General features: G+C 44.2%; 1 protein-coding gene across 9 annotated transcripts in view; it reads right to left on the reverse strand.

Moving 5' to 3' along the window:
• KLHL5 (kelch like family member 5) overlaps positions 1 to 21,412 on the reverse strand; it is a 128,542-nt gene that overhangs the window by 85,793 nt on the left and 21,337 nt on the right. For 2 of the 9 annotated variants that reach the window (XM_065596966.1, XM_024106702.3), the window contains 2 exons: positions 11,377 to 11,511; positions 9,891 to 10,013 (listed from right to left, as the gene is read on the reverse strand). The exons of 2 other annotated variants lie outside the window; for them this stretch is intronic. The gene's annotated coding sequence lies outside the window, so the exon portion shown is untranslated. Of the gene's footprint in view, positions 1 to 4,577; positions 4,599 to 8,853; positions 9,090 to 9,890; positions 10,014 to 11,376; positions 11,512 to 21,412 lie in introns of those variants that run through there. 5 more of the 9 variants (XM_065596968.1, XM_065596969.1, XM_065596967.1 and 2 more) reach the window with 5 other exon arrangements.

The raw sequence follows: 21,412 nt of genomic DNA on the forward strand, positions 1-21,412 counted from the left end.
TATGAGCGCCTGTATTGAGTCCGCTTGGTGCTCCATGATGCTTAGCAGCCGCTCCATGCTTTGGTGCCAGTGATCCGCATTCTGTTGGCGGACCCTCCTTTCACTCTCCCGCCACTCCTGCACTTTTTGATTTTTATTAAGGGACTGCTGCATGACTTCATGCAGTATGTCCTATTTGCTTCTTCACAGACACTTCCTGATTCTTTGGAGTCTTTCGGCTGTTGATAACAAGGACAGCTGAGATCTCAAGGTTGCATCTGTAAAGCCAAAATGCAACACTTAACAGAGGCCACATTGTTCACACCAAACAGAGCAATGATTTGGCTGAACTTAAACACAAATACAGTGTAAACAATAGCACAAATTGCCCACCCCAAAGCGAGTGCACAGAACCCACAGGAGCCCCAAAATGGTAAGTAAGCACAGGGGCAAGGGGGACTGATTGTTTCACGGCTGTACTTTCCTCTGGGATTATGTGCTTTGGGGAGAACCAACAGCTGCAGGGGGCACCTATACTGAACACTGTCCCCACATTTTACACAGGATGAGTTCGTCCTGGAAGATATCTCACTGATGAGGGTGACCTGGAAAGCAAGGGAGGGTCTTTTACTGCAATGCGGCTTCTGCCCTGTCCCATATGCAGCTTGCCTGTGTGCAGCAATGGTCCCCCCGCCCATCGCGGCACAGTGGCGCGGACATGTTAGCCTTACTGGGAAAAGGAGCACAGCAGCTCTGCCAAGGAACCTGCGCAAGCAGATTGCCCAGCTTCTGCATGAGACCTTTGAAGAGATCACTAAGGCCAATTACCATGACGTGAGAGAGCACATCAACGCCCTATTCCGCATCTAGGCATGCATGCAGCCCTAACCCTCCTTGCCCCAAGAGTCCACACCGAACAACTTCCTTCCCAAAATAAAAGCCGCTTACCGGGCACCTCCTCTGCTGTTTGTTATTCCCCAAGCACCGTCCACTGTGACTGGCTACCTTCCTCCTGGCTTGAAAACAGCTCCTGGCTGCATGCATCTAGGGATGCCGGGCTGTCCCCCTTCTTCTCACCAGCCTCGCTCCTGCTTTCCTCCTCCTGCCTTGTTGAACTGGGCTCTGAAGTGTCCATGGTGGTCTTCAGAGTGGAGGTGGGGTCGCCTCCAAGTATTGCATCCAGCTCTTTGTAGAAACGGCAGGTCACGGGGACAGCACCGGAGCGGTGGTTTGCCTCGCGGGCTTTGTGGTAGGCATTCCGCAGCTCCTTCCCTTTAACCCTGCACTGCAGTGCGTCCCAGTCATGGCACCTTTCCATCATGTCCCTTGATATCTGCCCAAAGGTTTTGTAATTCCTACAGCTGGAGCGCAGCTGGGACTGGACAGCTTCCTCCCCCCAAACACTGATGAGGTCCAGCACCTCGCCACTGCTCCATACTGGGGATCGCCTGGCGCATGGAGGCATGGTCATCTGGAAAGATTCGCTGAGAGCACTTCACTCCTTGCTGAGCAAACAGGAAGGGGAATTTCAAAATTCCCAGAGAATTTAAAGGGCCGATCTGGCGGTTGGTCACCTGAGGGCAGGGCAGTAGAGTTCAAAGTGATGACCAGAGTGGCTAGAACAGGCATCGTGGGACACTTCTGGAGGCCAATCAGAGCGCAGTAATAGACCAGGGTGTCCACACTGGCAATGCAGCAAGCATTATGCTTCTCATGGAAGTGGATTACCAGGAGCGCTCCAGCCACAGAGTCCAGGCGCTCTATGTGCCTTGCCAGTATGGACGCGTCATGAGTTAGGGCGCCCAGGGCTGCTTTAATGCGCTCTAACTCGCAAGTGTAGCCAAGCCCTTCATGAGTCTACTCGCAGTGCTTAGTTAAGCATGTGTGTAAGTCTTTGTAAGATTGGGGCTTTTAACTTGCAGACCAAAGAATCTATGCCTAAACACGTCTTTTCATAGAAAAGTCAAAAAGGTATAATTTTCTACTTTATAGAAAATCATAAAAAAACATATAATTTACCCAAGGGCACATTGTCCTCACTTTGTTAACATAATACTGCTGAAATTCATGGGAGTTTTATATTCTTACTGTGGAGACACCCTAGAACAGCGTTTCTCAAATGCGGCCACTGTGGCTACATGCGGTCACCAGGGGCTTTTCTTGCTGTGATGTGGGGGAGGGCAAAGTAGAGCCCCACTCCCCCTCTCTGTTGCTCCTGGATGCTGGGGCCAGCAGCAGGGATTGGACCCCCTCCTGCCCTCTGGAGACACCTGGGGCACAACACCGGAGGAGTAGGCAGCCAGTGAGTTCCCCACCTTCCCAGGAGTGGTAAGGCTCAGACTTTGGGCTTCAGCCCTGTGGTGGCGGGGCAGCAGGCTCTGCTCATTGGGCTTCGGGCTCCAGCCCTGGGCTCTGGCTGCGCAGTGGCAGGTCCCAGACTCTGGCCACATGGCTTCAGGCTCCATCCCTGGACCCCATCCTCCAGCCATGGAGCTTCGGGCTCTGGCTGCAGGGCTTCAGGCTCCAGCCCTCCACCCCCCATCCGCCCTGGCCCCTACTGCCTCCCCCATTCTTCCATCCAGGGTTTAATTTGTCCCCAGGCTTGCCAGGGCTGAGTAAATCTGCTGTGAAAAGTGATACTTGTCTGTTTGTTAATATCACAACAGACTTACTAGCTAGCAATAAATAAATTACAATGATTTGGACGTGTATATGTGCATATTTATTTGGTTTTCCTAAAGCTAATCAAGTATTTTAGGAAAAAAGTGTGAGAGCGGCCACCAGCAAGAGTTGGTGGCCGCACTCTGAGCCACCAAAAAATTTGTCCTGAGAACCCCTGTGCTGGAACTTGACAGGCTCCAAATCAACTGATAATAGAATACTGATTTTCTTGAAAGCATGAGGCTCTGAGCTCTTAAGGGCATGTGTAACTTTAGTCACATGAGTAGTCCTATAAACTTCAATAGGACTACTCAAATGAGCAAGGTTCTGCAAACATTTAAGTATGTGCATGACTGGGAGCTTAATTTACCAAATTCTGCATTCAGAACAATTTAAATTGGCGCTAATAGTTAAACTTGCACTAGAGGACAAGATAGATAACTGAAAGAATTCAGCAAGACAGTTTTAATAAATTACTTCCCACAAAAAGGTCTCAAGAATAATTTATCAGAATGAAGGGGGAAAAAAAAAAGATATTGGCTTTTTTTTTTTTTAAACTATTAAAAAGGAATTCAGGGCACTCACATTCTTAAGACTATATATATATATATATGGCCTGCTTCATTTGTCCAAGGGTACGTCTACACTTACTGGAGGGTCCGGCGGCAGGCAATCGATGTTCTGGGATCGATTTATCGTGTCTGGCTTAGACGCGATAAATCGATCCCGGATCGATCCTGGAAGTGCTCGCCCAGCTCGGCGAGAGGAGTACGTGGCATCGACGGGGGAGCCTCCCTGCCGCGTCTGGACCCGCGGTAAGTTTGGACTAAGGTACTTCGAATTCGTACCTTAGTCCGAAGTGGGGGGTTAGTGGGGACCAGGCCCAAGTGTTGAAGAGTGATAATCCAATATAATTAGTTACAACGTAGACACAATATTTATGCTAAAGGAGATCATAAGATCAGCAGATGCTATTTAACCTCAACTAGTCAATCTAAAGAAATACAGCTAGAATATGAGCAGAGGCAGGAGAGAGATTTTATTTATGCTAGACTTTTGTAGATAGTAATCTATTTGAATTTTGTATATGCATTTTCATAAAGATGTGAAGTACCCACAGTGCTAGAGAGGATTTAATACATCTAAATAAATACACACACACACACACACACACACACAAGGTAATTCTAAATAAGTCTCTATTATTTGGTATTTATCTTAGATTAATTTTCTATTAGGAAATTAGTGCTTAAAATTAAACCTCCAAATGAATATATAACAACATCTACTGACGCATTTTCAAGATCTGAAAACCAGCAGTCTTCTATTCAGGTGTTTTTCCTGTTGTTGCTGCTACTACCCTTTGGCTTTACACAATTATATTATCATCCAACACCAATGCAACATCAAATACTATATTTTCAATCTGATTATTCTGTCAAATCGATTATACAATTATCTGTTTATCCTGAACAGCTCTTTTGTCCTTCAAGTCAAGGCCTGTGAGACAAAAGACTCAGCTGATCGATGAAGATTTTAATATTCGATTTAATTGTCAACTAAATGAAAATATCAAAATATAATTAAAGTCCTTATTTTAGTCCTTATTTTAACTGCTGTAATTAATTTCTCCTAATTCCAAAGATTGCTATGTACTGTATAATATTGTAATTCAAACTTTAGAACATAATTAAACTTTAAAAAATTGATACAAGATTGCAAATACTGGCAGTTGAAAAGATTTCTAAAAAACACTAGTCATCTATGCTGAGGCATAGATGAGTGCCTCAGCATACTTAAGATGTTTGTAACTGATCAAATGCACACTCTGGAATGTTACCGGGCTTGCAAAACTATTTTTGTAGACATTTAAAAATATAAAATCAGATTAAAATATTAACCCAAAGAAAGTAGTTACATACAGACAAAAAACCTACTTGTGTCTGAAGGCAAGTGATTACGGTAAAAGAAAAAAAGCCCTCTCTGTCCTCCTTTCTTTGCTTCCTTTTTGCTACACCCAGAGGATAATGGCAACAGCCTGAGAGGGACTTCAAAAAGAGAAGGAGCTTTGTTTAGAGCAGAGACAGCATTCAGATTTATGGCACCATGAAGGGACCTTTGTCGAGCAGCAATTGGACCTTGCTCAGCTCTCCATCTTATTCATATAAGAAAAATAAATCCTATAACATGTCTCAGGAAAGGCTACAAATTTAAACAGAGACAGAACATTTCTCCTTCTGAAGATGCAAGAGAGGAAAGGGTACTTTCTTAAAATCAAACGTGCCACTGCTATCCAAACCAACTCACGAGTAAAAGCTTAAGAAAAGAAAGGATAGACTACAGCTCTGACAAACCAGTAGTGGGAGGGAAGGAGAAAGCATATTTCAGAGTTAAGGGATCTCTAATGAGAGAAAGTCAGGCTACTAGTCCCATATGTTTAAATCTAGTGTTTCAGCTAACTTTAGCGGCTTCTGGAGAGAAAAGCAATGGCAGCCAGGGTCTAAGGCATATAAGGCTATATGGATTTAAGTTCATCTATATATCACAGTGGTATCTAAGTACAAGCATCTTGACCTGCACCTAGAAATAAACAGGAATATAGTCAGGGGTGAAAGTAGGCCGGTACGGTGTACCGGTAAGAAGTGGCCGCCAGTACCGGCCTGCATGCAGCTGACGTTAAAGCCCAGCCCTCCCCCTGCCTCCCTCCCCTATCGGCGGCCGGAGCTCCAAGCCCTTTTAAATCGCCAACGGAGCCTCAGGCAGCACGGACCAGGCAGCCGTCCCGTCCACCCGAGGCCCCACCCCTCCCGTCTTGTGTTACTTTCACCCCTGAATATAGTGCATGTTCCCTGCAGCCAAAACCCCTTAAGAGGTAAGCAGGCATATTCTCCATGAGCTCTAGCTTTCAAGTGATCTTCAGCTATAGCCCAACATGGGTTGCGCTGCAATACACCAATCTAGAAATCGAAAAAGCACGGATATTTCTGTGATGAGGTCTGCCTCTGAAAAGTTTCACACATTTCTAGACAGGCACAGATTTAAAAAAAAAAAAAAAAAAAAAGCCTCAGCAAGTGCCACCTACTGACAAATTCTCAGAGTAGACAAATGTCCAAGAACACCGCCAAATTGCAAACCTCTTGAAGAAGAATGAAAAAAATACCCTTATAATAAGGGTGGAAGCAACCACTCCTGCACTCCCTTTAAATTCCTTCCCCCAACATCTGACTTGCTGAAACTGAGGCTATATCTGCACTACAGCAGCAGCACTGCAGCTACACTGCTGTAGCATAGACATTTGCTACAGCAATAGATGGGTTTTTTTCTGTTGCTCTAGTAAATCAACTCTCTCGAGAGGCAGTAACTAGGTTAATGGAAGAATTCTTCCGACAACCTAGGGGTGCCTATACCAGGGCTTAGGTTGGCTTAACTTAGGGGCCTGAATGCTTGTGTATGAGGAAGTCTTTGAGTTGGCAACTTAAATACCTTCATGCTGTTTCACATCTGATACTCCTGGATGAAACATAGGAGCCTTGTCTTATAACAGGCTTATTTAAAGAGATACAAGCGACAAAAGTGAGATCTTGGAAGAGTGTTCTGATTTTCATAATGTAATAAAAATACTGTAATGATACATAATAGTGTGTAATAAGAAGGTCATAAAAACAAATTTTATATTTCCAAGATCACTGCTTTTATAATTTATGCTCAGGTAAAGGAGAAAATCCCTGGAAATATTCATTTTTAGAAGGGGGTTCGCGAGACTGGACATTTTAGTGAAAAGGGTTCACAGGTGGTTAAAGTTTGGGAACCACTGCATTACACAGATATAAAGGTGATATTGTATCTACATATATCACTCATTCTTTTTCCAACTACAATATACTACTTTGCCAACTCTAAAATAGGTCATAATAAAAAAATAATAAAATAGGTCAACACTATGGATCAATAATAGTAATTTCCAAATTTCTCAATTAAAAAAAAAAGTTATATGAGGAGCTTTAGACACATGACTCCACTTATCATAAATAGTACTCATACAAATAAATCCCCACATTGTGCTTTGAAAATTCACTCCTCTATGTTAATCATAGAAATGTAGGGCTGGAAGGGTCCTCAAGAGGTCATCTATTTCTAGTTCAACCTCCATCACTGAGGCAGAATTAAGCATATCTAGATCATCTAGGGTTGCCAACCCTCCAGGAATCGAACCCTCTAATGAAAGATTATGTCATATGATGAAACCTCCAGGAATATTTTCAACCAAAACTGGCAACCCTAAGATCATCCCTGACAGATGTTTGTCTATCCTGTTCTTAAAAAGCTTCCAGTGACTGGGATTCCACAACCCCTCAGGTAACCTGTGCCAGTGCTTAATTTTCCTTATAGGTCAGAAAGTTTTTCCTAATATCCAACATAAATCTCCCCTGCTGCAAACTAGGCCAATTACTTCTTTCCTTATCCTCAGTGGACATGGAGAATTTGATCGCTATCCTCTTTATGACAACTTTTTACCAATCTCAAGACTTATCGTGAACTCCTTCCGTCTTCTCCAAACTAAATATGCCCAATTTTTTTCAACCTTTCCTCATATGTCATGTTTTCTAAACCTCTTATTTTTGTTACTCTCCTGTGGACTCTCCAATTTGTCTATATCTTTCTTAAAGTATGGCACCCAAAACTGAACACAATATTCCATCCAAGGCCTCATGAGTGCCAAACAGAGCAGAACAATTACCTCCTGAGTTGCATATGATACTCCTATTAGTACATTCAAAATATTTGCCTTTCTCAACTGCCTAACATTGTTGACTCATTCCATTTATGATCACTATAACCGCCAGTTCCTTCCAGGCAGCATTACTGCCTAGTCAGTTATTCTCCATTTTGTATTTGTTCATTTGATTTTTCCTTCCTAAGTGCAGTACTTTGTGCTTGTCTTTATTGAATTTTATCTTGTTGATTTCAGACCAACTCTCCATTTTATCATGGGCATTTTGAATTCTAATCCTGTGCTCCAAAGTGTTTGCAACCCCTTTTTATTGCTGCATTTCCAAAATAGCTTTTGGAAAACCAAATACCATTATTTGTTATTTTTACTTGGATTAAACTATTTCAGATGATAGAAACTCTCCTCTATTCACTAAAGTGTTCCCTCTTTTTTACTCTCAGACACTAGAAGTCCAAAACATTTTAAGTATTAGCATATGATTCACCTAGTCCAAGTGTCTATGGAAAAATTAATAATTTTCACTTACAATACTAGCAAGAAAAATTTAAAGGAAGCTTTGATTCTATGGCCAAGTTGTCTACCACTGGTAGACATCTCAGTCAAAGTGACAAAAAATTAAAAAGAAATTAATTCCTGACACACACCACTTTATCACAGCAATATCGGATCAATCATGTTTTCGAAAAAAATGTGACAAGTTCCTTGGAGAATCCCTCAGAGAAAGTGCTTAAGGATTGAGCTTAAGGATTGAGCTATACTGCTTTTTCACACCAGCTCTCCTGGGGGACATAAAAATCTGCATATCAAAAGTACATGATCTCTCAATCTAATCTAATCCTTCCAGCCATTTTGTCCTCCTTGAACCAGGAGATATTTTTCCAAAAATTCAAATAAATGGTGCAAATCTGCTGTTTTAGGAAATTTTATGCCTTAAGAATTAATCTTTGAGAAAACTAAACATTTTCCTTTCTCTGTAGACCAATTCCACCTCAGACAAACCATTCTAAATACTATACAAAAAGAAAAGACATTTGAGGGATTTCCCATCTTCCTTCTTATCCTTTATGCCTGTGAACTAAAATAATAAGCATAGCCAGACACAGAGGTCATAATTCCAATACCACCTTAGATAATTATCCTGGAATTCAGTTTTTTTGTAATTCCTATAAAGTGGATTCTATCCTCCTTCAAGCTATATGTGTGACACAAAACAAAGATCAGAAGATACTGCATGACTCAGTCAAGAAATTGACTCATTCAACCTTTCTACACTGCACACATTTCAAGAATCTAGCCCTCTCTTTCCCATCAGACCTGGCCAACTTTGTTCTCGTGTCCTCTAATTAAACAGAAATATTGGCAATTCACGTCATGTCTTTTGACATAAATTATCCTCTTGGAGTGTTCAGATCAAAAAGTGATTTTCCCAACAGGAAAAAGAGGACATTACCTGGACGTTGTCCTATTGAAAGTGTACTTACCATAAAAAGAAACTTCTCTCCACATTTTTCAGTAACTGCACCAGCAGCAATTCATAAGTAACAAAACACAAGCCCAAAACGTTCTTGCTTTTATCTCTAGGTCTTATCCATTTGGGAATTATCTGAATAGTAATTCTCCAATTCCAATTTCTAAAAGTCAAGTTTAGTCCTCTTCCAATATTTTTCTCAAGAAGTATCCTCCCAATATCCGCAGCTCTTGTTTATTTTGGCATTATCTATTGAGAAATACAGTACCCCTAAATGTCAAAATTCCTTTTCCTGAAGAATTAATTAAATTTTCTGATAGTTCTTTCAAAGTACACAGCAATGCCCTGTTTCACAAGACTCCCAAAAGCATTTTCTCATTACACATGCAGAGTGACAACTGAACAATGGGAGCATACATGAACTTTCAGAGAGGAACTAAGAACAAAAATCAGAACCACAAGCACCAAAATTATTTCATTCCCGGAGAAGCAAGGCCTGTCTACCAAGACAACATACACACAGCTTAAGACAAACCTCAAAGCGGACTGGCTTGGCCTCCAGAAGAAAGTGAGAGCTGAACCAGGATGAAACTATAGGACAAAGGTCTACCATCCAATTTTCTCTATTGTCCCAGATGGTAAGTCTGACAGTCAAGATTAACTACTATTTTCACTTTCTTAAATCTAAGTTTTTCTGTAGTATTTTAAAATGGTTTGCAACTATTTACTAATTTATCTTCCCTTTACCATTCACTACCTGTTTCACACACATACAAATCATAGGGTCGCTCTTTAAAATGCTTCATCTAATTTTTTTTAAAAGTATATAATACATTGAGAATATTTATGACGAAGCGAAGAACTAGTTGGATTTTTACTGAAATGCATTTACTGTATTTTCAACTATAGTTCTCTGGCCAAAATTCAGTCAATTACTTATGCAAAAATGCAACTGAAATTTAAATTAGCTAGTTGAAGGAAATAAACCACTGATTAACTAAATTTAAGTTGTGGATTTATGACAGTGTGGGAAGATCAAATGATAAATACCTGTATCTGCTCAGGAATCTTAATAGATTCTCTTTCTTCTTTTTTTTCTAGAAGAATACTTCCAGGCTTAAAATTCCATGCTTCTTCTTAGTGAAAAGCTTTTTGAGCCTTAACAGGTTTAGGCTAATAGAAACAAGAATAAAGATTTAATATACAAAATACATCTAATGATTTAATATTGTAATTATAATCAGATTGCATAGGTTTGTTACTACACTGACATTCAACACCTATGATTTTTGTTGCTGTTTTTAGACATAATATTTTAGCTTTTAAGTTGAGTCAAAATTTATTTAGATCAAATTAGATGTAAACAATGTAGAAGGCATAATTCAACACAAAGCTATAATACTAGGGAGCTTTATTATATTAAAGTTAATGTAAAATGAGGACTCCAATAATGGCAATGCTAACTTTGCCCATGAACAACAAAATGCTTTCCTGTGAGTTCCCTCCCCCTTCCTTTCACACTGCACACGCACACGTGCACACTCTTGCTTTGACACTCAACCTTGCTGATATCTTTGTGTTCTGTACAGTTTAGATTTTAAGCATCTGTGTACTTGGATCATGTCTTATTGCATCTATGAAGTTATGGACACCTACAGTATTAAATAATATAAGCCAGATACAATTAATAAATATGTTCCTAAACTGTTTTATAGGTAATACTTAATTTCAGGCTTGATAAGGAGAAAACCTAATATTCAAGAACAAGAGGAACGAGAGACTTTGCTTATACTACACAATCTGTATGCTACTAACAAATATAAGAATGATGTGCAGGTTTTTATAATGTGGGGTATTGTCCACTATCAGTAAGAACAATTAACAGTTTAAACTTAAACTAGACTGATTAATGCATATGCTATTTCAATCTTTCAAAAGATAGCAAAGTCAGAATACATCTCATATCTTTTGATTGCTTGCTACTGCAAGAACTCATACATAATGCTTTTCTCATCTACTTTCTGAATATTGTATTATTGATGATCCCATGCATCTATATCCTCTCTTCCCGTAAAAGTTGATCAAAATGCCAGCAAATATTGAGAATTTAATGGCAATGCCATTAACTTTCTACATACATAATGTACAATCAAGTTTCATAGCATTATGAATTTTAAAGTATTTCTTATTTCAATGTTGTTCACATTTTAAATGTTACACCTGTGTATATCTAACATGCCTATACATTTGTTTACAGTATTGCCACTCTGTGCCAAATGGGACAACCTCCTGCAACTTCATATTGAATCACAACATCAAGTCTCCTATACTTGCATTGTGCTGTAGTATTGTGGAGAGGGTGGGGGGGACAAAGGAGAGATGGGGATGGATGGCACATTGGAAAGGAAAAGGGAAAACTTTCAAGGACAATCTCAAAAAGGCTTTAATTGTAAGGTAGCTCTCTTCTTACTTATACTGTTTTAAAGATTAGCTGTAATTGCACAGTACCCTAGTGGGCTGCCAAGACACAGCTCACCTTTAGTTTTTTGAAAGTGGTGGGAGGAGAGTAGGGTATGGAGGGAAGTCATGGAAAGCAATAGTCAAAATCCTTCTGTTTTCTCCTACCCTTCATTGCTCTCTTCCCGCTTTCTCTGGAAGGACTCTCTTCCCTCTATACTTTGAGAAGAAGAACCCACGATCAAAAGTGAATCAGGTTATGCATAAAGCAGGCAGCAAGAAGATCTTCATGTTGGATTTCAATATTTAACAAGGCTCCAGGTTCAGAATTATTTACACATGAGAATGTTACTGTCAATACTAGACCATGAGCATGAACGGCGTGCATAACCACAGAAGGATTATATTAGACCACACACATGGAAAACCCTATGTAGAACAGATTGGCCAAAAAATTGATTCTCTTTGTTCTATGAATCTTGGCAGTGAACCTATAAAATATGCATTTGTAAATCTATTAATCTAGGTTTTCATGTGCAAGCTTTGGCAACATTTAAAGGTCAGAGCCATGACTATTCCCTTCATCTGTTTTGTTCTATGATTGTAAGTATTTTTGCCACACTCCAAACCCAATTTTCTGAGGGAAAAATGGTTCCCTCCAGTTTAAAGCTTGCTTTGTTTATGAGGAGTTGCTAAGTAGGCCTCACTTTTCTTACTAATGAACAGCCAGGATTACAGTTAATTTAAAAAAAATCTTTTATGTTGCATTATTTAAAGACAATGGGAGAAAATACAAGTGTTTGAAAAGCTGCTCACACAACCAAAAATTTGAACTTTACAATTTGAAGTTTTTAGGTTTGGTAAACCTCTGTCTGGATTTCTTTTCCCCTGGAGCTTACCCCCCCCCCCCCCAACTATCTCCAACTGCAATCTCCTAGTGCTACTAAAGCTCATTCCCAGTCACTCTTAGTTTAGTCAATGTTATCTTTTTCTGGAACTAGTGTGATGAGCTGATGATTTTTCTGGTGATGCTGTCATGAGCTGACAGGTGAAATTCTCCAACACATATCCTGTTTGACAGGAGCAGTGAGCCTCAAAGACTTCTTGAGGAGAAAATATCCACATGGAATAAGAAGAGTACAATACTATGAACTGTAGTAACTACATGTAAAGACTTCAAAATCTGGGAAGAGGTAACATATTCCACTTTCTATACAATATTTCCAAGTTGGACGGCTCTTTTATTATAGATTCTGTATTCTAAGTTAGCCATTCACAGTCTTTGTTTAATCCTGATCTGATGGTGTCAAATTTGCAAATGAACTGGAGCTCAGCAGTTTCTCTTTGGAGTCTGGTCCTGAAGTTTTTTTGCTGTAAGATGGCTACCTTTACATCTGCTATTGTGTGGCCAGGGAGGTTGAAGTGTTCTCCTACAGGTTTTTGTATATTGCTATTCCTGATATCTGACTTGTGTCCATTTATCCTCTTGCGTAGTGACTGTCCCGTTTGGCCAATGTACATAGCAGAGGGGCATTGCTGGCATATGATAGCATATATAACATTGGTGGACGTGCAGGTGAATGAGCCGGGGATGTTGTAGCTGATCTGGTTAGGTCCTGTGATGGTGTTGCTGATGTAGATAACACTGAACAGCGCACTGATACACAGATACCCTCCCACCAACAACACAGGAAGAAGAACTCCACATGGACTCCTCCTGAGGGTCGAAATGGCAGTCTGTGAAAGACTGTGAATGGCTATCCAACTACAGAAGCAGTTTCTCCTCCCTTGGTGTTCACACCTCAACTGCTAGCAGAGCACCTCACCCTCCCTAATTGAACTAACCTCGTTATCTCCATACTGATTTATACCTGCCTCTGGAGATTTCCATTACTTGCATCTGAAGAAGTGAGGTTCTTACCCACAAAAGCTTATGCTCCCAATACTTCTGTTAGTCTTAAAGGTGCCACAGGACCCTCTGTTGCCTTTTACAGATTCAGACTAACACGGCTACCCCTCTGATAGGAAGAATGGTAAGAGAGCATTACGGCTCTTTAGTGAGGTGGAGTGGCCTCCCTCAGACTTGAGAGCAAGGGACCACTACCCTCCCCCTGGTGGGCGGAGCCAGATCCGCTCTACCTCCTTGCCAGAAATACCAAAGCAGGAGAGGAAGTATAAAGGGAAAAGTGTGAATTGGGAGTGCTTTGTTCCAGGTGGGCCTTGAGTGCGCCTGACTGGTATATAAGGGCAGTCAGCAGCGAACCAGCTAAGTGGCGAACAGCAGAGGCTAACAGAGGGAGTTTGCCTGGTGAGAGCACACTGAGGCTTCCATCTGCAGGTTCCTCTGAGTAGTTCTTGCAACAGTTGAGGAAGCTCTTAAGAGGACGGTGATATGGAAGGTGAGCGATCAGCTGTCGTAACCTGCACAGGTTGTGCCATGTTTGTCTTTCTTCCACAGGACAGAAGCGAATTTGTCTGTACAAAGTGCAAGCTGGTCTCCATATTGGAAGAGAAGGTTCGAGGGCTGGAGAAACGAGTATCGACTCTGCATTGCATAAGGGAAAATGAAGATTTCCTGGACAGACATCAGGAGATGCTTCTACAGCCACAATGTTCTGAAGATTCAGAGCAGGCGCAGCAGGGACAGAAGGATTGTGAAGAGGTTTGGCAGCATGTGACCTCCAGAAGGAGAAAGAGGAGCGTCCATGCACCAATGGAGATACAGGTGAGCAATCGTTTCCATGTTCTCTCTACAGGTCCTAATGCGGAGAGTGGTCTATATGACCCATCTGAGGGAAGGGAGCAGAAGGAGACTCCACCGATTGGAAGGCAAAAGATGCATTGTCCTAGGGATGGGGGTTCCACGACCACCACTCCCAAGAGGAGGAGGAGGAGGGTGGTGGTGGTCGGGGACTCCCTCCTCAGGGGGACTGAGTCATCTATCTGCCGCCCCGACCGGGAGAACCGAGAGGTCTGCTGCTTGCCAGGAGCTAGGATACACGATGTGACAGAGAGACTGCCGAGACTCATCGAGCCCTCGGATCGCTACCCCTTCCTGCTTCTCCACGTGGGCACCAATGATACTGCCAAGAATGACCTTGAGTGGATCACTGCAGACTACGTGGCTCTGGGAAGAAGGATAAAGGAGTTTGAGGCGCAAGTGGTGTTCTCGTCCATCCTCCCTGTGCAAGGAAAAGGCCCGGGTAGAGACCGTCGAATCGTGGAAGTCAACGAATGGCTACGCAGGTGGTGTCGGAGAGAAGGCTTTGGATTCTTCGACCATGGGATAGTGTTCCAAGAAGGAGGAGTGCTAGGCAGAGACGGGCTCCACCTAACGAAGAGAGGGAAGAGCATCTTCGCCAGCAGGCTGGCTAACCTAGTGAGGAGGACTTTAAACTAGGTTCACCGGGGGAAGGAGACCAAAGCCCTGAGGTAAGTGAGGAAGTGGGATGCTGGGAGGAAGCACAAGCAGGAGAGCGCAAGAGGGGAGGACTCCTGTCTCATGCTGAGAAAGAGGGACGATCAATGAGTTATCTTAAGTGCCTATACACAAATGCAAGAAGCCTGGGAAACAAGCAGGGAGAACTGGAAGTCCTGGCACAGTCAGGGAACTATGATGCGATTGGAATAACAGAGACTTGGTGGGATAACTCACATGACTGGAGTACATGGATGGATATAAACTGTTCAGGAAGGAGAGGCGGGGCAGAAAAGGAGGGGGAGTTGCGTTGTATGTAAGAGAGGAGTATGACTGCTCAGAGCTCCGGTATGAAACTGCAGAAAAACCTGAGAGTCTCTGGATAAAGTTGAGAAGTGTGAGCAACAAGGGTGATGTCGTCGTTGGAGTCTGCTATAGACCACCAGACCAGGGGGATGAGGTGGACAAGGCTTTCTTCTGGCAACTAGCAGAAGTTGCTAGATCGCAGGCCCTGATTCTCATGGGAGACTTTAAATCACCCTGATATCTGCTGGGAGAGCAATACAGCGATGCACAGACAATCCAGGAAGTTTTTGGAAAGTGTAGGGGACAATTTCCTGGTGCAAGTGCTGGAGGAACCAACTAGGGGCAGAGCTTTTCTTGACCTGCTGTTCACAAACAGGGAAGAATTAGTAGGGGAAGCAAAAGTAGATGGGAACCTGGGAGGCAGTGACCATGAGATGGTCGAGTTCAGGATCCTGACACAAGGAAAAAAGGAGAGCAGCAGAATACAGACCCTAGACTTCAGAAAAGCAGACTTTGACTCCCTCAGGGAACAGATGGGCAGGATCCCCTGGGAGAATAACATGAAGGGCAAAGGGGTCCAGGAGAACTGGCAGTATTTTAAAGAATCCTTATTGCGGTTGCAGGAACAAACCATCCCGATGTGTAGAAAGAATAGTAAATATGGAAGGCGACCAGCTTGGCTAAACAGTGAAATCCTTGCTGATCTTAAACGCAAAAAAGAAGCTTACAAGAAGTGGAAGATTGGACAAATGACCAGGGAGGAGTATAAAAATATTGCTCAGGCATGCAGGAGTGAAATCAGGAAGGCCAAATCACACTTGGAGTTGCAGCTAGCAAGAGATGTTAAGAGTAACAAGAAGGGTTTCTTCAGGTATGTTAGCAACAAGAAGAAAGTCAAGGAAAAGTGTGGGCCCCTTACTGAATGAGGGAGGCAACCTAGTGACCGACGATGTGGAAAAAGCTAATGTACTCAATGCTTTTTTTGCCTCTGTCTTCACGAACAAGGTCAGCTCGCAGACTGCTACACTGGGCAGCACAATATGGGGAGAAGGTGACCAGCCCTCTGTGGAGAAAGAAGTGGTTCGGGACTATTTAGAAAAACTGGACAAGCACAAATCCATGGGGCCGGATGCGCTGCATCCGAGGGTGCTAAAGGAGTTGGCGGATGAGATTGCAGAGCCATTAGCCATTATTTTTGAAAACTCATGGCGAACGGGGGAGGTCCCAGATGACTGGAAAAAGGCTAATGTAGTGCTCATCTTTAAAAAAGGGAAGGAGGAGGATCCAGGGAACTACAGGCCAGTCAGCTTCACCTCAGTCCCTGGAAAAATCATGGAGCAGGTCCTCAAGGAATCAATTATGAAACACTTAGAGGAGAGGAAAGTGATCAGGAACAGTCCGCATGGATTCACCAAGGGGAAATCGTGCCTGACTAACCTAATTGCCTTCTATGATGAGATAACTGGCTCTGTGGATGAGGGGAAAGCAGTGGATGTGTTATTCCTTGACTTTAGCAAAGCTTTTGATACGCTCTCCCACAGTATTCTTGCCGCCAAGTTAAAGAAGTATGGGCTGGATGAATGGACTGTAAGGTGGATAGAAAGCTGGCTAGATTGTCGGGCTCAACGGGTAGTGATCAATGGCTCCATGTCTAGTTGGCAGCTGGTTTCAAGCGGAGTGCCCCAAGGGTCGGTCCTGGGGCCGGTTTTGTTTAATATCTTTATTAATGATCTGGAGGATGGTGTGGACTGCACTCTCAGCAAGTTTGCAGATGACACTAAACTGGGAGGCGTGGTAAATACTCTAGAGGGTAGGGATCGGATACAGAATGACCTAGACAAATTAGAGGATTGTGCCAAAAAAAACCTGAATAGGTTCAACAAGGACAAGTGCAGAGTCCTGCACTTAGGACGGAAGAATCCCATGCACTGCTACAGACTAGGGACCGAATGGCTAGGTAGCAGTTCTGCAGAAAAGGATCTAGGGGTCAGAGTGGACGAGAAGCTGGATATGAGTCAACAGTGTGCTCTTGTTGCCAAGAAGGCTAACGGCATTTTGGGCTGTATAAGTAGGGGCATTGCAGGAGATCGAGGAACGTGATCGTTCCCCTTTATTCGACATTGGTGAGGCCTCATCTGGAATACTGTGTCCAGTTTTGGGCCCCACACTACAAGAAGGATGTGGAAAAATTGGAAAGAGTCCAGCGGAGGGCAACAAAAATGATTAGGGGTCTGGAGCACATGACTTATGAGGAGAGGCTGAGGGAACTGGGATTGTTTAGTCTCCAGAAGAGAAGAATGAGGGGGGATTTGATAGCAGCCTTCAACTACCTGAAGGGGGGTTCCAAAGAGGATGGAGCTCAGCTGTTCTCAGTGGTGGCAGATGATAGAACAAGGAGCAATGGTCTCAAGTTGCAGTGGGGGAGGTCCAGGTTGGATATTAGGAAACACTATTTCACTAGGAGGGTGGTGAAGCACTGGAATGCGTTACCTAGGGAGGTGGTGGAGTCTCCTTCCTTGGAGGTTTTTAAGGCCCGGCTTGACAAAGCCCTGGCTGGGATGATTTAGTTGGGAATTGGTCCTGCTTTGAGCAGGGGGTTGGACTGGATGACCTCTTGAGGTCCCTTCCAACCCTGATATTCTATGATTCTATGAAAGGGAAGGCCCTGCAGCTCAGTTGAGTGGGAACCACAGAAGTAGACAGACCTCTCCAGTCTGCTCTCAACCGCTGCAGACGAGCCCGTGCTGCACAGTGCCCTGCCTCCGGAGGAGACCGACCCCGGACAGGAGTTGCCAGGACTGCCGTCTGCAGTATACCTGAGGAGACAGAGGACCCTTAGACTATGAACTCCCTCTCCAAACTGTGGTAGGAAGTAGCCTGGGGAAACCAGACTTTAGTCCGGTTTTGTTGCAAGAACAGGGGTCAGTGCGTTGCCGCTAGAATCCCCACTGACCCAGTGGCAGAACACTACGCCACTGTTAGGGCCATGGGCTGGGAACCGGTGAAATCGGGTAGGCCCAGGTCCCCTTACCTTCGCCGCCGCCAACCCCACCCCTGGGGTGGCAGCCATTGTACCCCTTGGCCAGAAGGCCTGTGCTTGGCTTGTGGCTCCCCCTCTCCCCGGTCAGGAGACGGTGAGCCTAGTGTGTGTGCTGGCTGCCTCAGCCGGGAGGCTTAGACTAAAGCTGGCTCCCTGCTCTGCCCCACGCAAAGGTAGGGTGACCGGGCCGTTAAAAGTCCAGTCGGTGGTGCTGCTTGGCTAAGGCAGGCTAGTCCCTACCTGTCTTGGCACCGTGCTCCGCCCCAGAAGCGGCCAGCAGATCTGGCTCCTAGGCGGAGGAGCCACGGGGTTCCGTGTGCTGCCCCTGCCCCTAGCACTGGCTCCGCACGGCCAATGGAAGCTGAGGCAGTGCCTGCGGGTGAGCGCTGTGCGCGGAGCCTCCTCGCCCCCCCGCCTAAGAGTTGGACCTGCTAGCTGCTTCCGGGGAGCAGCATGGTGCCAGGATAGGCAGGCAGCCTGTCTTAGCCCCACTGCGCTGCTTATCGGGAGCTGCCCAATGTAAGCCCACGCCCCAAACCTGGAGCCCTCTCCTGCACCCCAAGCCCCTTATCCCCGGCCCTACCCGAGAGCCTGCACCCCCAGCTGGAGCCCTCACCCCACCATATCCCCAGCCCAGAGCCCCCTCACACATCCTGAACCTCTCATCCCTGGCCCCATCCCAGAGCCTGCATCCCCAGTCGGAGCCCTCACCCCTTCCCATACACCAACCCCCTGCCTCAACCCGCAGTCCCCTCCCACACTCCGAATCCCTCAGCTCCAACCCTAGACTGGAGCCCCCTCCTGCACCTCAAATCCCTCATCCCCAGCCCAGAACCTGCACCGCCAGCCCTCACCCTCACCCCCCTGCACCTGAATCTCCTGCCCCAGCCCAGAGCCCCCTCACACATTCCGAATCCCTTAGCCCCATGCCCCAGCCTGGAGCCCCCTTCTGCACCCCAAACCCCTCATCCCCACCCCACTCCAGAGCCCTCACCCCCTCCTTCACCCCAACTCCCTTCCCCACCATGGAGCCCCCTCCTGCACCCTGAACCCCTCATTTATGGCCCCACCCTGGATCCCGCACCCCCAGTTAGAGCCCTCACCCCTTCCCACACTCCAACTCCCTGTTCCAGCCCAGTGAAAGTGAGTGAGGGTGGGGGAGAGCGAGCCATCAAGGGAGGGGGAAATGTAGTAAGCGGGGGGGTGGGGCCTCAGGAAGGGGCAGGGCTAGAGTGTTCGGTTTTGTGCTATTAGAAAGTTGGCAATCCTACCCAAAGGGCCAGAGCCCTAGACTGTGTGTTCTGGCTGCCTTAGCCAGGAGGCTTAGGCTAAAGCATGCTCCCTGCTCTGCCCCACCCAAAGGGCAGAGCCCTAGACTGTTAATTACTGCCAGCCCCAGCCAGGAGGCTCTGGGCTAACAGACTGCTCACTGCTTGGCCCCACCGGAGAGGGCTAGAGCATCAAACTGTTAGTGCTGGTTGCCTCTACTAGTTGCTACAGCAGACTGTAGACTTCTTACTGCTCGGCCCCACCAGCGGGACCCAAGCTATAGTGCTGTTGCCTGACACAGCGAGGTGGAGGCCACCCTCCCCACTTAAGAGAGAGGGACCACTACAGACTCCTTCAGGAGCTCTTTAATGATCGGAAAATTTTAAAAAATCCTACAAAAAGTGGAAACATGGATGAATTGCTAAGACGATGTACAAAAGAATAGAATAAAGCATGTAGCGACAAAATCAGAAAGGCTAAGGCATAAAATGAGCTACACCTAGCAAAGGACAATAAGAGGAGGCTCTTTAAATACATTAGGAGCAAGAGAAAGACCAAGAGAAATGTATGTCCTCTACTTAGCAGAGAAGGAGAGCTAATAACTGATGACAACAAGAAGACTGAGGTGTTTAATGCCTATTTTGGTTCAGACTTCACAAAAAAAGGTCAATCGTGACCAGTCATTTAACGCAATATTAACCACAACGGAGAAGGAATGCAAGCCAAAATAGGGAAATAACACGTTAATGAATATTTAGATCAGTTAGATGTATTCAAGTCAGCACACCCTGATGAAATTCATCCTAGGCTACTTAAGGAATCAGCTAAAGAAATCTCAGAACCAATAGCAATTATTTTTGAGAATTCATAGAGGGGTAAGATCCCAGAGGACCGGAGAAGGGAAAACATAACACCTATCTTTAAAAAGGGGAACAAAGAGGATCCAGGGAATGATAGACCAGTCAGCATAACTTTGATATCGGAAAAGATACTGGAACAAGTTATTAAACAATAAATTTGTAAGCATACAGAGGATATTAGGATTATAAGGAATAGCCAGCAGGGATTTGTCAAAAATAAATCATGCCAAACTAACCTAATTTCCTTCTTCGACAGAGTTATTGGCCCAGAAGATGGGGGGGGGGAACCATTAGATGTGATGCATCTTGATTTTAACAAGGCTTTTGATACAGTCCCTTTTGATTCAGCAAACCAGGAAAACATGGTCTAGATGAAATTACTGTAAGGTGGGTGCACAATTGGTTGAAAGATGGCACACAAAGGAGTAGTTATCAATGGTTTGTTGTCAAACTGGGAGGGAATATCTAGTGGGGTCCCGCAAGGGTCAGTTCTGAGTCTGATACTATTCAATATTTTCATTAATGACTTGGATAGTGGAGTGAAGTAAGCTTATAAAATTTGCAGATGACACCAAACAGAGAGATTGCAAGCAGTCTGAAGGACAGGATTGAAATTCAAAATGTCCTTGACAAATTAAAGAACTGATCTGAAATCAACAAGAAGTTGTTCAGTAAAGACAACTGCAAAGTATTACATTTATGAAGGAAAAAATCAAATGCACAACTACAAAATGGGGAATAACTGGCTAGGTTACAGTACTGCTTAAAAGGATTGGGGGGTTATAGTTGATCACAAACTGGATGAGTCAACAATTTGATGAGGTTGGAAAGAAGGCCAGTATCATTCTGGCATGTATTAACAGGAGTGTCATATGTAAGACCCAGGAGATAATTGTCTCACTGTACTCAGCACTGGTGAAGCCTCATGTGGAGTACTATGTTCAATTCTGGGCGCCACACTTTAGGAAGGATATTGACAAAGTGGAAAGAGTCCAGAGGAGAACAATAAAAATGATAAAAGGCTTGGAAAACTTGATGTGTGAGGGAAAGTTAAAGAAACTGGGCATATTTAGTCTTGAGAAAAGAAGACTGAGGGCAGACCTAGTAACAGTCTTCACATTTGTTAAAGGCTGTTACAAAGAAGATGCTAAACAATTTTTCTTCATGTTCACTGAAGGCAGGACAAGAAATAATTAGCTTAATTTGCAACAAGGGAGATTCA

Source organism: Chrysemys picta, chromosome 5, assembly GCF_011386835.1.
Source record: "Chrysemys picta bellii isolate R12L10 chromosome 5, ASM1138683v2, whole genome shotgun sequence".
Classification (NCBI taxonomy): Eukaryota; Metazoa; Chordata; order Testudines; family Emydidae; genus Chrysemys; species Chrysemys picta.